The 12960-nt window shown below is 37.9% G+C and overlaps 1 long non-coding RNA gene across 2 annotated transcripts in view; it reads left to right on the top strand.

Moving 5' to 3' along the window:
- The window catches only part of LOC123381523, an 85097-nt gene that overhangs the window by 6802 nt on the left and 65335 nt on the right, over positions 1-12960 (top strand). Inside the window, exon 2 of one of the 2 annotated variants that reach the window (XR_006588592.1) lies at positions 10631-10744. This is a non-coding gene — a long non-coding RNA (uncharacterized LOC123381523). Of the gene's footprint in view, positions 1-8762; positions 10745-12960 lie in introns of those variants that run through there. The other variant, XR_006588591.1, reaches the window with a different exon arrangement.

The raw sequence follows: 12960 nt of genomic DNA, 5'->3' as shown, positions 1-12960 counted from the left end.
CACAGCATGGCTTCCATTTAGGAGATTGTGGGTCTTTTTTCTTAAATGGCAAACATGAGAAAGTGGTCTTATCACGGGAGTAATAAACTGGCCATTTGAATTTTGGGTACTAGCTATTTATAGTTGTCTGGGATGTTCATGGTCCAGCATCTGAGACCTTGTGACCTGTGCAATATTGTGATTCTCTGGGGAAGGGAGCACCTGGATGCTCAGCCTGCATGAGCTCCTTTTGGGACCCCATTATCAGCTTCTCAGCCTGCTTGTTGTCTGGGAAACCCAGGCCTAAGAAGCACATCATTGGTGGTACTTGCTTTGTACCCTTTGAAAATTAACTTCTCAAGGTCTCAGCTTCCATATCTTAAAATAGGAATTATATGTATCTCATGGAATTCCTTGGAAATTTGGAACTTATTCCAAATGAACTAGATTTCTTTGTTTCTCAAAAAAAGAACTATATAATCATTTAGTAGTGATTATTAAAAAACACAAAATTGTATTTTTGTAAATACTGGGCTTTAAGTGGAGATTTCCAGAGAACTAGATTTCCTTCTGAACTCAAGCATTATTTAACATTTGTTTTAACCTTTTCACGTGGACCTGAAAATTAGATAACAAAATGCCCAAATTATTAAGATTTTGAAACATTTTATCTTTATTGCAAAATAACACTGGCTTCAAAAAGAAAAGAGTAGCATGATCACTTAGGAAATATCAAAAGATAATTCCTAGGGTTTCTGGCATACGCTAATGACATATTTCTCTACTTCTCCATAAAATTGACATGAAGAATCTCAATGTCTTTTGTCTTATTGCTCAGGAATAACTCAAGCAAGACATTCCTTATAGTAGGAAAGCCTAAGGCCTTTCTAGAGCATTCTATGAGGAAGCATTAGTGTAGCATGCAGTGGAACATACAGAATACCTTCTGTGTACCAGGCACTATGATTTATCTTTTACACATATTTTTGTATTGCATTTTCACAACAGTTCCTATTGCTCTCCTTCAGTGGTTAATCTAAATAAAATAATAAATTACTGAAGGTAGATATCTGAGGAGAAAGGATACCCACTTTTCTTATTGAGGGAATGAATTATTCTCAAAACTTTCCATGGATGGAAGGTCTTAAGAATTTCAGAAATATATATATATATATTTTATATATATATAAGAATTATAAGAATTTCAGAAATATATATATATTTAAGAATTTCAAGAATTTCAAGAATTATAAGAATTTCAGAAATATATATATATATATATATATATATATATATATATATATATTTTTTTTTTTTTTTTTTAAATACCAAACTTTGCACTTTGCAGAAGGAAAATAGATGAAGCTTTAAATGGAAGAATAATTTCAACAAGAAAACCTCTAAGGACAATGGCCACACTCCCGTTCTAAGGAGAAGACAAGACAAGTTCACTGTGTGCAGTAAGGGAACTGGGTAGGACTGTTCCAGATCCATAGAATACTGTTGATCTCATCATCATAGTGCACAGAGGCTAGGAGATTAGAAGCTGGAATTAGACAGATGAAGGTGAAATCCAGGCTTTCCTATTTTTCTAACTGTGACTTTAGGCAGGTCATTTCAATTCTCTGAGTAATTGTTTTCTACTTATAAAAATGAATATAAGAAAGGTCTACATAATACATTACAGATTAGTTTACACACAAAACACTAGCACAGTGCTAGTAGGTACATTAACATTGAGTAAGGAGTGTTATTGTTATTCAAATGTTTGTTGCTTGAGCAACTTCTAAAGGGCAGTCTTCCTGGTGTCTAGGATTGGATGGAATCCTTGTTGAGAAGCCAAATGGCTAGGGCATTGTGCCTGACATCAGGAGTTCATACCTTAAGGGAGGTGACACAGATCTTTTCCCATTTATAACACGGAGGATTACCAGAAAGCAGACGCTCTTCTTAATTCTGTTCAGATCAAGTTACAGATTTCCTTTTTCTTTTCTTTTTTTTTTCAAACGTTTATTCATTTTTGAGAGACAAAGAGAGACATAGTGTGGGCAGAGAAGGGACAGAGAGAGAGGGAGACACAGAATCTGAAGCAGGCTCCAGGCTCTGAGCTGTCAGCAAAGAGCCTGATGTGGACCTGGAACCCAGGAACCGTGAGATAATGACCTGAGCCAAAATCAGACACTTAACTGACTGAGCCACCCAGGTGTCCCTAGATTTCCTTTTTCTTATAAAGTGTCATGTGAATTTGAATCCAGAGTTCATGTTAATGCAAATAGGATAAGAACTATTGGCTTTATAGCTGGTACTGATACTTGGCATTTGTATGTTAACAAACACACAGTGCACAAATTCATAGCAAAACAGATTTCATCTGAATGTACTTTGACAATAAGAATAGTTAACTTTCCATTCCTTTTTTTCATCTGTTTTGTTTTTCCTTCTGTGGTAGAGAAAAGGCATCAATGCTTCTGAGTGAAACATGAGAACTATTTTTTTGCATAACAGATTTATAAGTACCCTGAAGTACCATAATAAGAGAGATAGTAAAATTCCAAATCATTCCCTACTACAAAACTTAAAGTACAAAAAACTATTGAAATTTGTAATCATCTTTTTGTTTAAATGTTTATTTTTTTATTTTTGAGGGAGAGAGAGCACAGGCAGGAAAGGGACAGAGAGAGACACACACAGAATGTGAAGCAGGCTCCAGGCTCTGAGCTGTCAGTACAGAGCCCAACATGGGGCTCAAACCCACAAACTGTGAAATCATGACCTGAACCCAAGTCGGATTCTCAATGGACTGAGCCACCCAGGCGCCCCTCTTTTAATCATCTTTTAAATCTACAAAGATACTCAAAGCATAATACCATTGTTTTTACTTCTGAAAGTACTTACCCTTAGGGCATTATGTTGTTGTATCAGACCAAGAATTGCTTTATATTACTGTGTGTGAGTTTTATAACTTAAAGAAGATCTTGCTTGGGGGAAACATGCCATTTAAGATATGGTATGTTAGAGAGAAAGAGCTCCAAAATTCATAGGTTCTCTTCCATTTAGATGCTTTAAACCCTCAAGTTATTCTGAGAGCTTAATGAAGAATGCCATATATACATACTATTGCCTCTGAAAACTAAGCAGCAGAGTCCCAAAGGGTCAACTGAGAGATGTTTTGATCCGTAGCTGATATCAGTGCAAGGAAGGTTCAGTCTAAAATAAGACATGAGCAGTCTTCAAAGACTTGGGATCTGTGGTTTAATTAAAATGGATGGAGGGAAGTATTGAGGGGGAAAATTTTTAGGAGCATCAAGGCAAGAATTGATTGATTTTAAAGACAAAGAAAGTAGACAAGATGATACTCCCAAAGGATAGAATAAATGTTCTAGTAAAAATGGAGCAGCATTACATATCCTTTTAAGACCTCTTAAACATTGTAAAACAAATAGAAATTATTCAAGGCAGATTCCATAGCTCTGGTCATTGGATTTCATGTGAATCAGGATCATATGTTAAAATACAGATGCCCAAACCATATGCTAACTTTAATGGTTGAGATTTTCTGAGGGAGCAGCTAGATGATTTTGATGCAGATCAAAGTCTAAGAATAGATACTCCCTAGTTTTTGTCACCTGATGTACCAGGCCATACGGAAAAGGCTCTGGACTTTAAAAGAGTAAAGCACCACTTCGGTCTTCCCTTCTACTGTAGGAACTATGGAAAATGGAAGTTTTATTAGAACATACAGCAACGAGGTATTTTTGAAGATTTGATGTTTGTTATGTGTGTGTGTTCATTTGATAAGTGCTTTTTTTATATGAAATTTATTGTCAGATTGGTTTCCATATAATACCCAGTGCTCATCCCAACAGGTGCCCTCCTCAATATGCATCACACACCCTCCCCTCCTCCCACCCCCCAGCAACCCTCAGATTGTTCTCAGTTTTCAAGAGTCTCTTATGGTTTGGCTCCCTCCCTCTCTAACTTTTTTTTTCTTCCCCTCCCCCATGGTCTTCTGTTAAGTTTCTCACGATCCACATGAGAGTGAAAGCATATGGTATCTGTCTTTCTCTGTGTGACTTATTTCACTTAGCGTAACAATCTCCAGTTCCATCCATGTTGCTACAAAATGCCATATTTCATTCTTTCGGATTGCTACGTAGTATTCCATTGTGTATATAAACCACAATTTCTTTATCCATCCATCAGTTGATGGACATGTAGGTTCTTTCCATAATTTGGCTATTGTTGAGAGTGCTGCTATAAACATTGGGGTGCAAGTGCCCCTATGCATCAGCACTCCTGTATCCCTTGGGTAAATTCCTAGCAGTGCTATTGCTGGGTCATAGGGTAGATCTATTTTTAATTTTTTGAGGAAACTCCACACTGTTTTCCAGAGTGCCTGCACCAGTTTGCATTCCACCAACAGTGCAAGAGGGTTCCCGTTTCTCCACATCCTCTCCAGCATCTATAGTCTCCTGATTTGTTCATTTTAGCCACTCTGGCGTGAGGTGGTATCTGAGTGTGGTTTTGATTTGTATTTCCCTGATGAGGAGCGACGTTGAGCATCATTTCATGTGCCTGTTTGCCACCTGGATGTCTTCTTTAGAAAAGTGTCTATTCATGTTTTCTGCCCATTTCTTCACTGGATTATTTGTTTTTCAGGTGTGGAGTTTGGAGAGCTCTTTATAGATTTTGGATACTAGCCCTTTGTCTGATATGTCATTTGCAAATATCTTTTCCCATTCCATTGGTTGCCTTTTAGTTTTGTTGATTGTTTCCTTTGCAGTGCAAAAGCTTTTTATCTTCATGAGGTCCCAATAGTTCATTTTTGCTTTTAATTCCCTTACCTTTGGGGATGTGTCAAGTAAGAGATTGCTACGGCTGAGGTCATAAAGGTCTTTTCCTGCTTTCTCCTCTAGGGTTTTGATGGTTTCCTGTCTCACATTCAGGTCCTTTACCATTTTGAGTTTATTTTTGTGAATGGTGTGAGAAAGTGGTCTAGTTTCATTCTTCTGCATGTTGCTGTGCAGTTCTCCCAGCACCATTTGTTAAAGAGACTGTCTTTGTTCCATTGGATATTCTTTCCTGCTTTGTCAAAGATTAGTTGGCCATACTTTTGTGGGTCCAATTCAGGAATATCCATTCTATTTTGGTCTATGTGTCTGTTTTTGTGCCAATACCATGCTGTCTTGGTGATTACAGCTTTGTAGTAGAGGCTAAAGTCTGGGATTTGTGATGCCTCCGCTTTGGTTTTCTTCTTCAATATTACTTTGGCTATTCAGGGTCCTTTGTGGTTCCATACAAACTTTAGGATTGCTTGTTCTAGCTTCGAGAAAAATGTTGGTGTAATGTTGATTGGGATTGCATTGAATGTGTAGATAGCTTTGGGTAGTATTGGCATTTTGACAATATTTATTCTTCCAATCCATGAGCAGGGAATGTTTTTCCATTTCTTTATATCTTCTTCAATTTCCTTCATAAGCTTTCTATAGTTTTCAGCATACAGATCTTTTACATCTTTGGTTAGGTTTATTCCTAGGTATTTTATGCTTCTTGGTGCAATTGTGAATGGGATCAGTTTCTTTATTTGTCTTCCTGTTGCTTCATTATTAGTGTATTAAGAATGCAACTGATTTCTGTACATTGATTTTGTATCCTGCGACTTTGCTGAATTCATGTCTCAGTTCTAGTAGACTTTTGGTGGAGCCTTTCGGGTTTTCCACGTATAATATCATGTCATCTGCAAAAAGTGAAAGCTTGACTTCATCTTTTCCAATTTTGATGCCTTTGATTTCCTTTTGTTGTCTGATTGCTGATGCTAGCACTTCCAACTATGTTAAACAACAGTAGTGAGAGTGGACATCGCTGTCGTGTTCCTGATCTCAGGGGGAAAGCTCTCAGGGGGAGCAGGGGGAATCTCAGGGGGAAAGTTTTTCCCCATTGAGGATGATATTAGCTGTGGGCTTTTCATAAATGGCTTTTATGATGTTTAAGTATGTTCCTTCTATCCCGACTTTCTCGAGGGTTTTTATTAAGAAAGGATGCTGAATTTTGTCAAATGCTTTTTCTGCATTGATTGACAGGATCATATGGTGTTTTTCTTTTCTTTTATTAATGTGATGTATCACATTGATTGATTTATGAATGTTGAACCAGCCTTGCAGCCCAGGAATGAATCCCACTTGATCATGATGAATAATTCTTTTTATATGCTGTTGAATTTGATTTGCTAGTATCTTATTGAGAATTTTTGCATCCATATTCATCACTGGCCTGTAGTTCTCTTTTTTTGCTGGGTCTCTGGTTTAGGAATCAAAGTAATGCTGGCTTCATAGAATGAGTCTGGAAGTTTTCCTTCCCTTTCTATTTTTTGGAACAGCCTGAGAAGGATAGGTATTATCTCTGCTTCAAATATCTGGTAGAATTCCCCAGGGGAGACATCTGGTCCTGGACTCTTATTTGTCGGGAGATTTTTGATGACTGATTCAATTTCTTCACTGGTTATGGGTCTGTTCAAGTTTTCTATTTCTTCCTGTTTCAGTTTTGAAAGTGGGTGGGTGCTTAGGATTTGTCCATTTCTTCCAGGTTGTCCAGTTTGTTGGCATATAGTTTTTCATAGTATTCCCTGATAATTGCTTGTATTTCTGAGGGATTGGTGTAATAATTGCATTTTCATTCATGATTTTATCTATTTGGGTCATCTCCCTTTTCTTTTTGAGAAGCCTGGCTAGAGGTTTTTCAATTGTGTTTATTTTTTCAAAAAACCAACTCTTGGTTTCGTTGATCTGCTCTACAGTTTTTTTTTTTAGATTCTATATTGTTTATTTCTGCTCTGATCTTTATTATTTCTCTTCTTCTGCTGGGTTTGGGGTGTCTTTGCTATTCTGCTTCTGTTTCCTTTGGGTGTGCTATTAGATTTTGTATTTGGGATTTTTCTTGTTTCTTGAGATAGGCCTGGATTGCAATGTATTTTCCTCTCAGGACTGCCTTTGCTGCATCCCAAAGCATTTGGATTGTTGTGTTTTCATTTTCGTTTGTTTCCATATATTTTTTAATTTCTTCTCTAATTGCCTGGTTGACCCACTCATTCTTTAGTAGGGTGTTCTTTAACCTCCATGCTTTTGGAGGTTTTCTAGACTTTTTCCTGTGGTTGATTTCAAGTTTCATAGCATTGTGGCCTGAAAGTGTGCATGGTATGATCTCAATTCTTTTATACTTATGAAGGGGTTTTGTGATCCAAGATGTGATCTATCTTGGAGAATGTTCCATGTGCACTCGAGAAGAAAGTATATTATGTTGCTTTGGGATGCAGAGTTCTAAATATATCTGTCAAGTCCATCTGATCCAATGTATCATTCAGGGCCCATGTTTCTTTATTGATCCTGTGTCTAGATGATCTATCCATTGTTGTAAGTAGGGTATTAAAGTCTCCTGCAATACCACAGTCTTATCAATAAGGTTTCTTATGTTTGTGATTGTTTTATATATTTGGGGGCTCCCGTATTCGGCGCATAGACATTTATAATTGTTAGCTCTTCCTGATGGATAGACCCTGTGATTATTATATAATGCCCTTCTTCATCTCTTGTTACAGCCTTTAATTTAAAGTCTAGTTTGTCTGATATAAGTATGGCTACTCCAGCTTTCTTTTGACTTCCAGTAGCATGATAGTACTCCATCCCCTTACTTTCAATCTGAAGGTGTCCTTGGCTCTAAAATGAGTCTCTTGTAGACAGCAAATAGATGGGTCTTATTTTTTTTATCCATTCTGATACCCTATGCCTTTTGGTTGGAGCATTTAGTCCATTAACATTCAGTGTTATTGTTGAAAGATATGGGTTTAGAGTCATTGTGATGTCTGTAGGTTTCATGCTTCTAGTGATGTCTCTGGTACTTTGTGGTCCTTGCAACATTTCACTCACAAAATCTCCCTTGGGATCTCTTGTAGGACTGGTTTAGTGGTGATGAATTCCTTCAGTTTTTGTTTAGTTGGGAAGACCTTTATCTCTCCTTTATTCAGAATGACAAACTTGCTGGATAAGGATTCTTGGCTACATATGTTTTCTGTTCATCGCATTGAAGATTTCCTGCCATTCCTTTCTGGCCTGCCAAGTTTCAGTAGATAGGTCTGACACTAGTCTTTGGGTCTCCCTTTGTAGGTTATAGCCTATTTATCCCTAGCTTCTTTCAAAATTTTCTCTTTATCCTTATATTTTGCCAGTTTTGCTATGATATGTTGTGCAGACGATGGATTCAAGTTATGTCTGAAAGGAGTTCTCTGTGCCTTTTGGATTTCAGTGCCTTTTTCCTTCCCCAGATCAGGAAAGTTCTCAACTATGATTTGTTCATATACACCTTCAACCCCTTTTTCTCTCTCTTCCTCTTCTGGAATTCCTATTATACGGATATTTTTCCGTTTGATTGCATCACTTAGTTCTCTAATTCTCCCCTCATACTCCCGGATTTTTTAATCTCTCTTTTTCTCACCTTCATCTTTTTCCATAATTTTATCTTCTAATTCACCTATTCTCTCCTCTGCCTCTTCAGTCTGTGCTGTGGTTGCCTCCATTTTATTTTGCACCTCATTTATAGCATTTTTTAGCTCCTCATGACTATTTCTTTGTCCCTTGATCTCTGTAGCAATAGATTCTCTGCTGTCCTCTATACTTTTTTCAAGCCCAGAGATTAATTTTATGACTATTATTCTAAATTCTTGTTCTGTTATATTGCTTAAATTGTTTTTGATCAATTCGTTAGTTGTCTCTACTTCCTGGAGTTTCTTTTGAGGAGAATTCTTCAATTTCATCATTTTGGGTAGTCCCTGGGGTGGCTCTAAACTGTAGGGCACTTCCTCTGTATTGTACAGAGTAACTTGTGTTGGTGGGTGGGGCCACAGTCAGACCTGATGTCTGCCCCCAGCCCACTGCTGGGACCACAATCAGACTGGTGTGTACCTTATCTTCTCCTCTCCCAGGGGCAGAACTCACCGTGGAGTGGTGTGGCTCCTGTCTGGGCTACTTGCAGACTGCCAGGCTTGTGGTTCTGCTTTGATGGGATCTGATGTATTAGCTGGGGTGGATCTGCAAGGTGCACAGGGGCAGGAGGGCTAGGCTTAGCTAGCTTTGCTGTCGTTGGTCCCCTGAGGTAGGGGCCCTGCAGCACTGGGAGGGAGGCATACCCATCAGAGGGATGGATCCACAGAAGCACAGTGTTGGGTGTTTGCACGGTGCAAGCAAATTCAGTGACAGGAACTGGTTCCCTTTGGAATTTCGGCTGGGGGGTGGGAGAGGGAGATGATGCTTGCCAGCACCTTTGTTCCCTACCAAGCTGAGCTCTGTCTTCCAGGGCTCAGCAACTCTCCCTTTTGGTGTCCTCTCATCCTCCCCTCTCTCCGAGAGCAGAGCTGTTCACTTTTAACATTCCAGATGTTAAGTCCCGCTGGCTGTCAGAACTCCTACAGTCTGGCCCCTCCGCTTTTGCAAGCCAGACTGGGAGCTCTGCCTTGCCGGGTGGGCTGCCCCTCCACTGCCCTGGCTCCCTCCCACGAGTCTGTGTAGCACGCACGGCGTATCCCCCTTCCTACCTTCTTCTGTGGGCCTCTTGTCTACACTTGGCTCCAAAGAGTCCATTCTGCTAGTCTTCTGGAGGTTTTCTGGGTTATTTAGGCAGATATGGGTAGAATCTAAGTGATCAGCAGGATGCAGTGAGCCCAGCATCCTCCTACGTTGCCATCTTCCCTGACTAAACGTAAATGCTTTTTGAAGACCCTACTAAGTATAATCCACTAAGTAATTCCTGTTGGCAATAAAAGGGTGATTCAAACAGTTGAAACTCTCTTTAATTTACTCACATTCGAATTGTAGAGACACACAAGCAATGAGAAAATACCATAGAGGGCATTAAGATGGAGACATGTGCAGAGAGAGGATGACAGTTGGTATTGGGAACTTGAACTCAAATTGAATGAGGAACTTCTCACAGCAAATGATGCTTCAGCCAAATCTAGAAATATGATTGTATACCTATGTTAACTTGGGGGTGTCTGTAAGAGCATATTTTAGTCAGAAGTGATCGGGTAAAAAGGTTCAAGGTCATGAAACAGCTGGGGCAGCCAAAAGTATTTAAATATATCATTTTAAATATTTCTGGGTATATTAAATTAATACCACATAGAGTAATTAAGTATACCCAGAGTAATAGTCACGTGAAAGGAGTGCAAAAGATGGAAAGGGGCAGACGATGAAAGTCTTGCTTGATAAAATAAGTCTTGTTTGATAAACTAAGTCTTGTTTGATAAAATAAGAAATTTAAATTTTATTTTGTGAACAAAATACTGAATGATTTTAAAGGATCAAAATGAAGAGACCAGATTTGCATATTTGAAAACCCCTTTTGCCATCCCGATCTCATTATGATGCATGATTAAAGGTGTGGTAATGCGGTTGAGGTCTGAGAAAATATTATGGCAATTTTGGCTGACAATGAGAGAGATGGGAATTGAGATGAAAGATAGTAAGACAATAAGCGAGACTTTCAGATTTAATATGAGTTGACTGTGAGTAAATAAATGCACACAAAATATCAATATTTGATCTGCGAAAATACTTCACTGCAAGATGTTTGAATAAAATACTCATTCCCTGTAAGCATGCAGGATTTGGAAAGAAAACTAAGGTGAATGTGACTGATCTTGGAATCCAGAAATACTCCTCTGTCCTCTGAGGCACAAGAGTGGCAAGAACTATGGAGAAGGAGTCCTTGGAATTTGGTAGGCACAAGTTTTGTTTATTGTCTTCTTAATATTTTCTTAATTAAAGGAGGACCCGATAAATGTTTGAAAAATACTAAACTTGAATCAATGGAAGGAAAAATGTATAATTGTTTCTTAATTAATGTTTAAATAATCTGGTGTTAATATGGTTAGCCTGGGGTTAACAATATCTATTAAGCACCCAACAATATTAATTGCCCCAGTTATATTTATTAGACAGCTATATATTCCATCAACTGAGAACATTGAGTGAAGGACTCTGCCTTCTTAGGGTTTATATTCTAGTGTCAGTGTAGGATACAACACCTCATGTTCTACATAGAAAATCCTTCCAGGGGTGTTGTGTGAGGTGGTGGAAAGAGTAGTCACCTGGGAATCTTTATGGAATGGATAAGACTCAAACTTGCTTTCAAAAATATGGTACTTTTGCTTTCCACAATGCCACAAAAGACACTAGGCAGAAAAGTATCCATGGAGTAAAAATGTAGGCACATTTGAAGAGATTAATAACATGTATTTTCCTGATTAATTGGAAGACAAGAAAAAAGGAGAAAGAGAAAAGAGGAGAAGGAGGAGGAGGAGGAGGAGGAAGGGTAAGTGGAAAAGGAGGAGGAAGAGGAAGAGAAAAAAAAGGAGGAAAGACAATGAAAAAAAATTTTAATGCCTGTAATACTTTCATTTGGAGATAAGCTTAATTAACAGCTTTCTGATCAGCATTCAAGTCTCTTTTTAAAGTATATATTATATAGCTTTGCAGCTGTTTTTTTGCTACAACTTTGTATCATTTTACATAAAGTAATTATGAGACCAATACACAAAAAGGCATGTGAATGAGAATATTAATCACAACACTGTTTACACCTGTCTGTCCAGATTTTTACATTTAGACTTTTAGTGTCATTATATTATTATTTAAAAAATTTTTAATGTTTATTTATTTTTGAGAGAGAGACAGTATGAGCAGGGAAGGGGCACAGAGAGAGGGAGACACAGAATCTGAAGCAGGCTCCAGACCCCGAGCTGTCAGCACAGATTCTGATGTGGGGCTTGAACTCACAAACTGGGAGATCATGACCTGAGCCAAAGTTGGACACTTAACCAACTGAGCCACCCAGGTGCCCCTAATTATATTATTTTAAAATGGTAAACACAATAGCAAACAACATCATTCTACTATGACAAAATATAAGCATTAATATTTTGCTATCTTTTCTATATCTCTACCTATATATTTCTTTAATAACTATTTGGACCATATTCTGTATACAAGTTAATATTCTTTTTTTCCATCTTATGGTATAACTTTATCCCAAACTCTTTAAATATTTATTTTAAAACATTTAAAATGGCTGCATGGTATTTTATCACACGAGCCATATTTTTTAAAATATTGTTCCACATTCTGGTCTATAAATAAATATATCCATGTACATGTATTTCCTTAGCACACTCTGGGAATATGGTAATAAATAATGGGTTTTATTTCATTGATTCATGTTCCACCTTCCAGTGCAGAATCCCACATTCTATTTGCTTCATCATCATTTCTGTAGCCTTCTGGATATATGTCAGGTGTTCTTATTCCAAGTCTGGCCTGCTGTCACATGGCGTCTTCCTCACTCCCTTGCTTACTTAGACTCCAGTGCTCCCACCTCTGCCCACTAAGCCATACTGGCTTGTCTTGCGTCTCCCTCTTATAGAAATGAGCAGCCTCCCCTCAGGTGCCATATTAATGCTGGCTACGACCTTATTTATTTATTTATTTATTTATTTATTTATTTATTTATTTTTGTCTATGTTTTTCTGGACATGAAGTCACTTCCACAATATGTCACCTCTTCTGGAGGGACTCTGTAATTACTGCCTCATGCCTTCTGCATGGTAGGACTTTCTTGGGTGCCTCTATTACTGTGGTGAGGTCAGGGTGATGAAGCAGCTTTGGGTACTCTGAAGCCAAAAAAAAAAAAAAAACAAAAGAAAAAGAAAAAAGTAAGTGAGGAAGTTTTCCTTTCAGAAGTAAATCTCTCTTTCCTTTAATAAAATCACATTTTCAGGTCCATAAAGTAGTGCTACATATGTCATAGCCATTTACAGGGATTTTTATAAACTAGCTCTTTCATCGTTTGTTTATTACTCTCTAATGAGATTTAGATGTATGTGGAGTAGGAACTGGGCTAGAAAATACATTTAGAAAGGGCAACATGTTATATTTG

Source organism: Felis catus, chromosome D4, assembly GCF_018350175.1.
Source record: "Felis catus isolate Fca126 chromosome D4, F.catus_Fca126_mat1.0, whole genome shotgun sequence".
Lineage (NCBI taxonomy): Eukaryota > Metazoa > Chordata > Mammalia > Carnivora > Felidae > Felis > Felis catus.
This window is presented reverse-complemented; position numbering and strand designations above follow the sequence as displayed.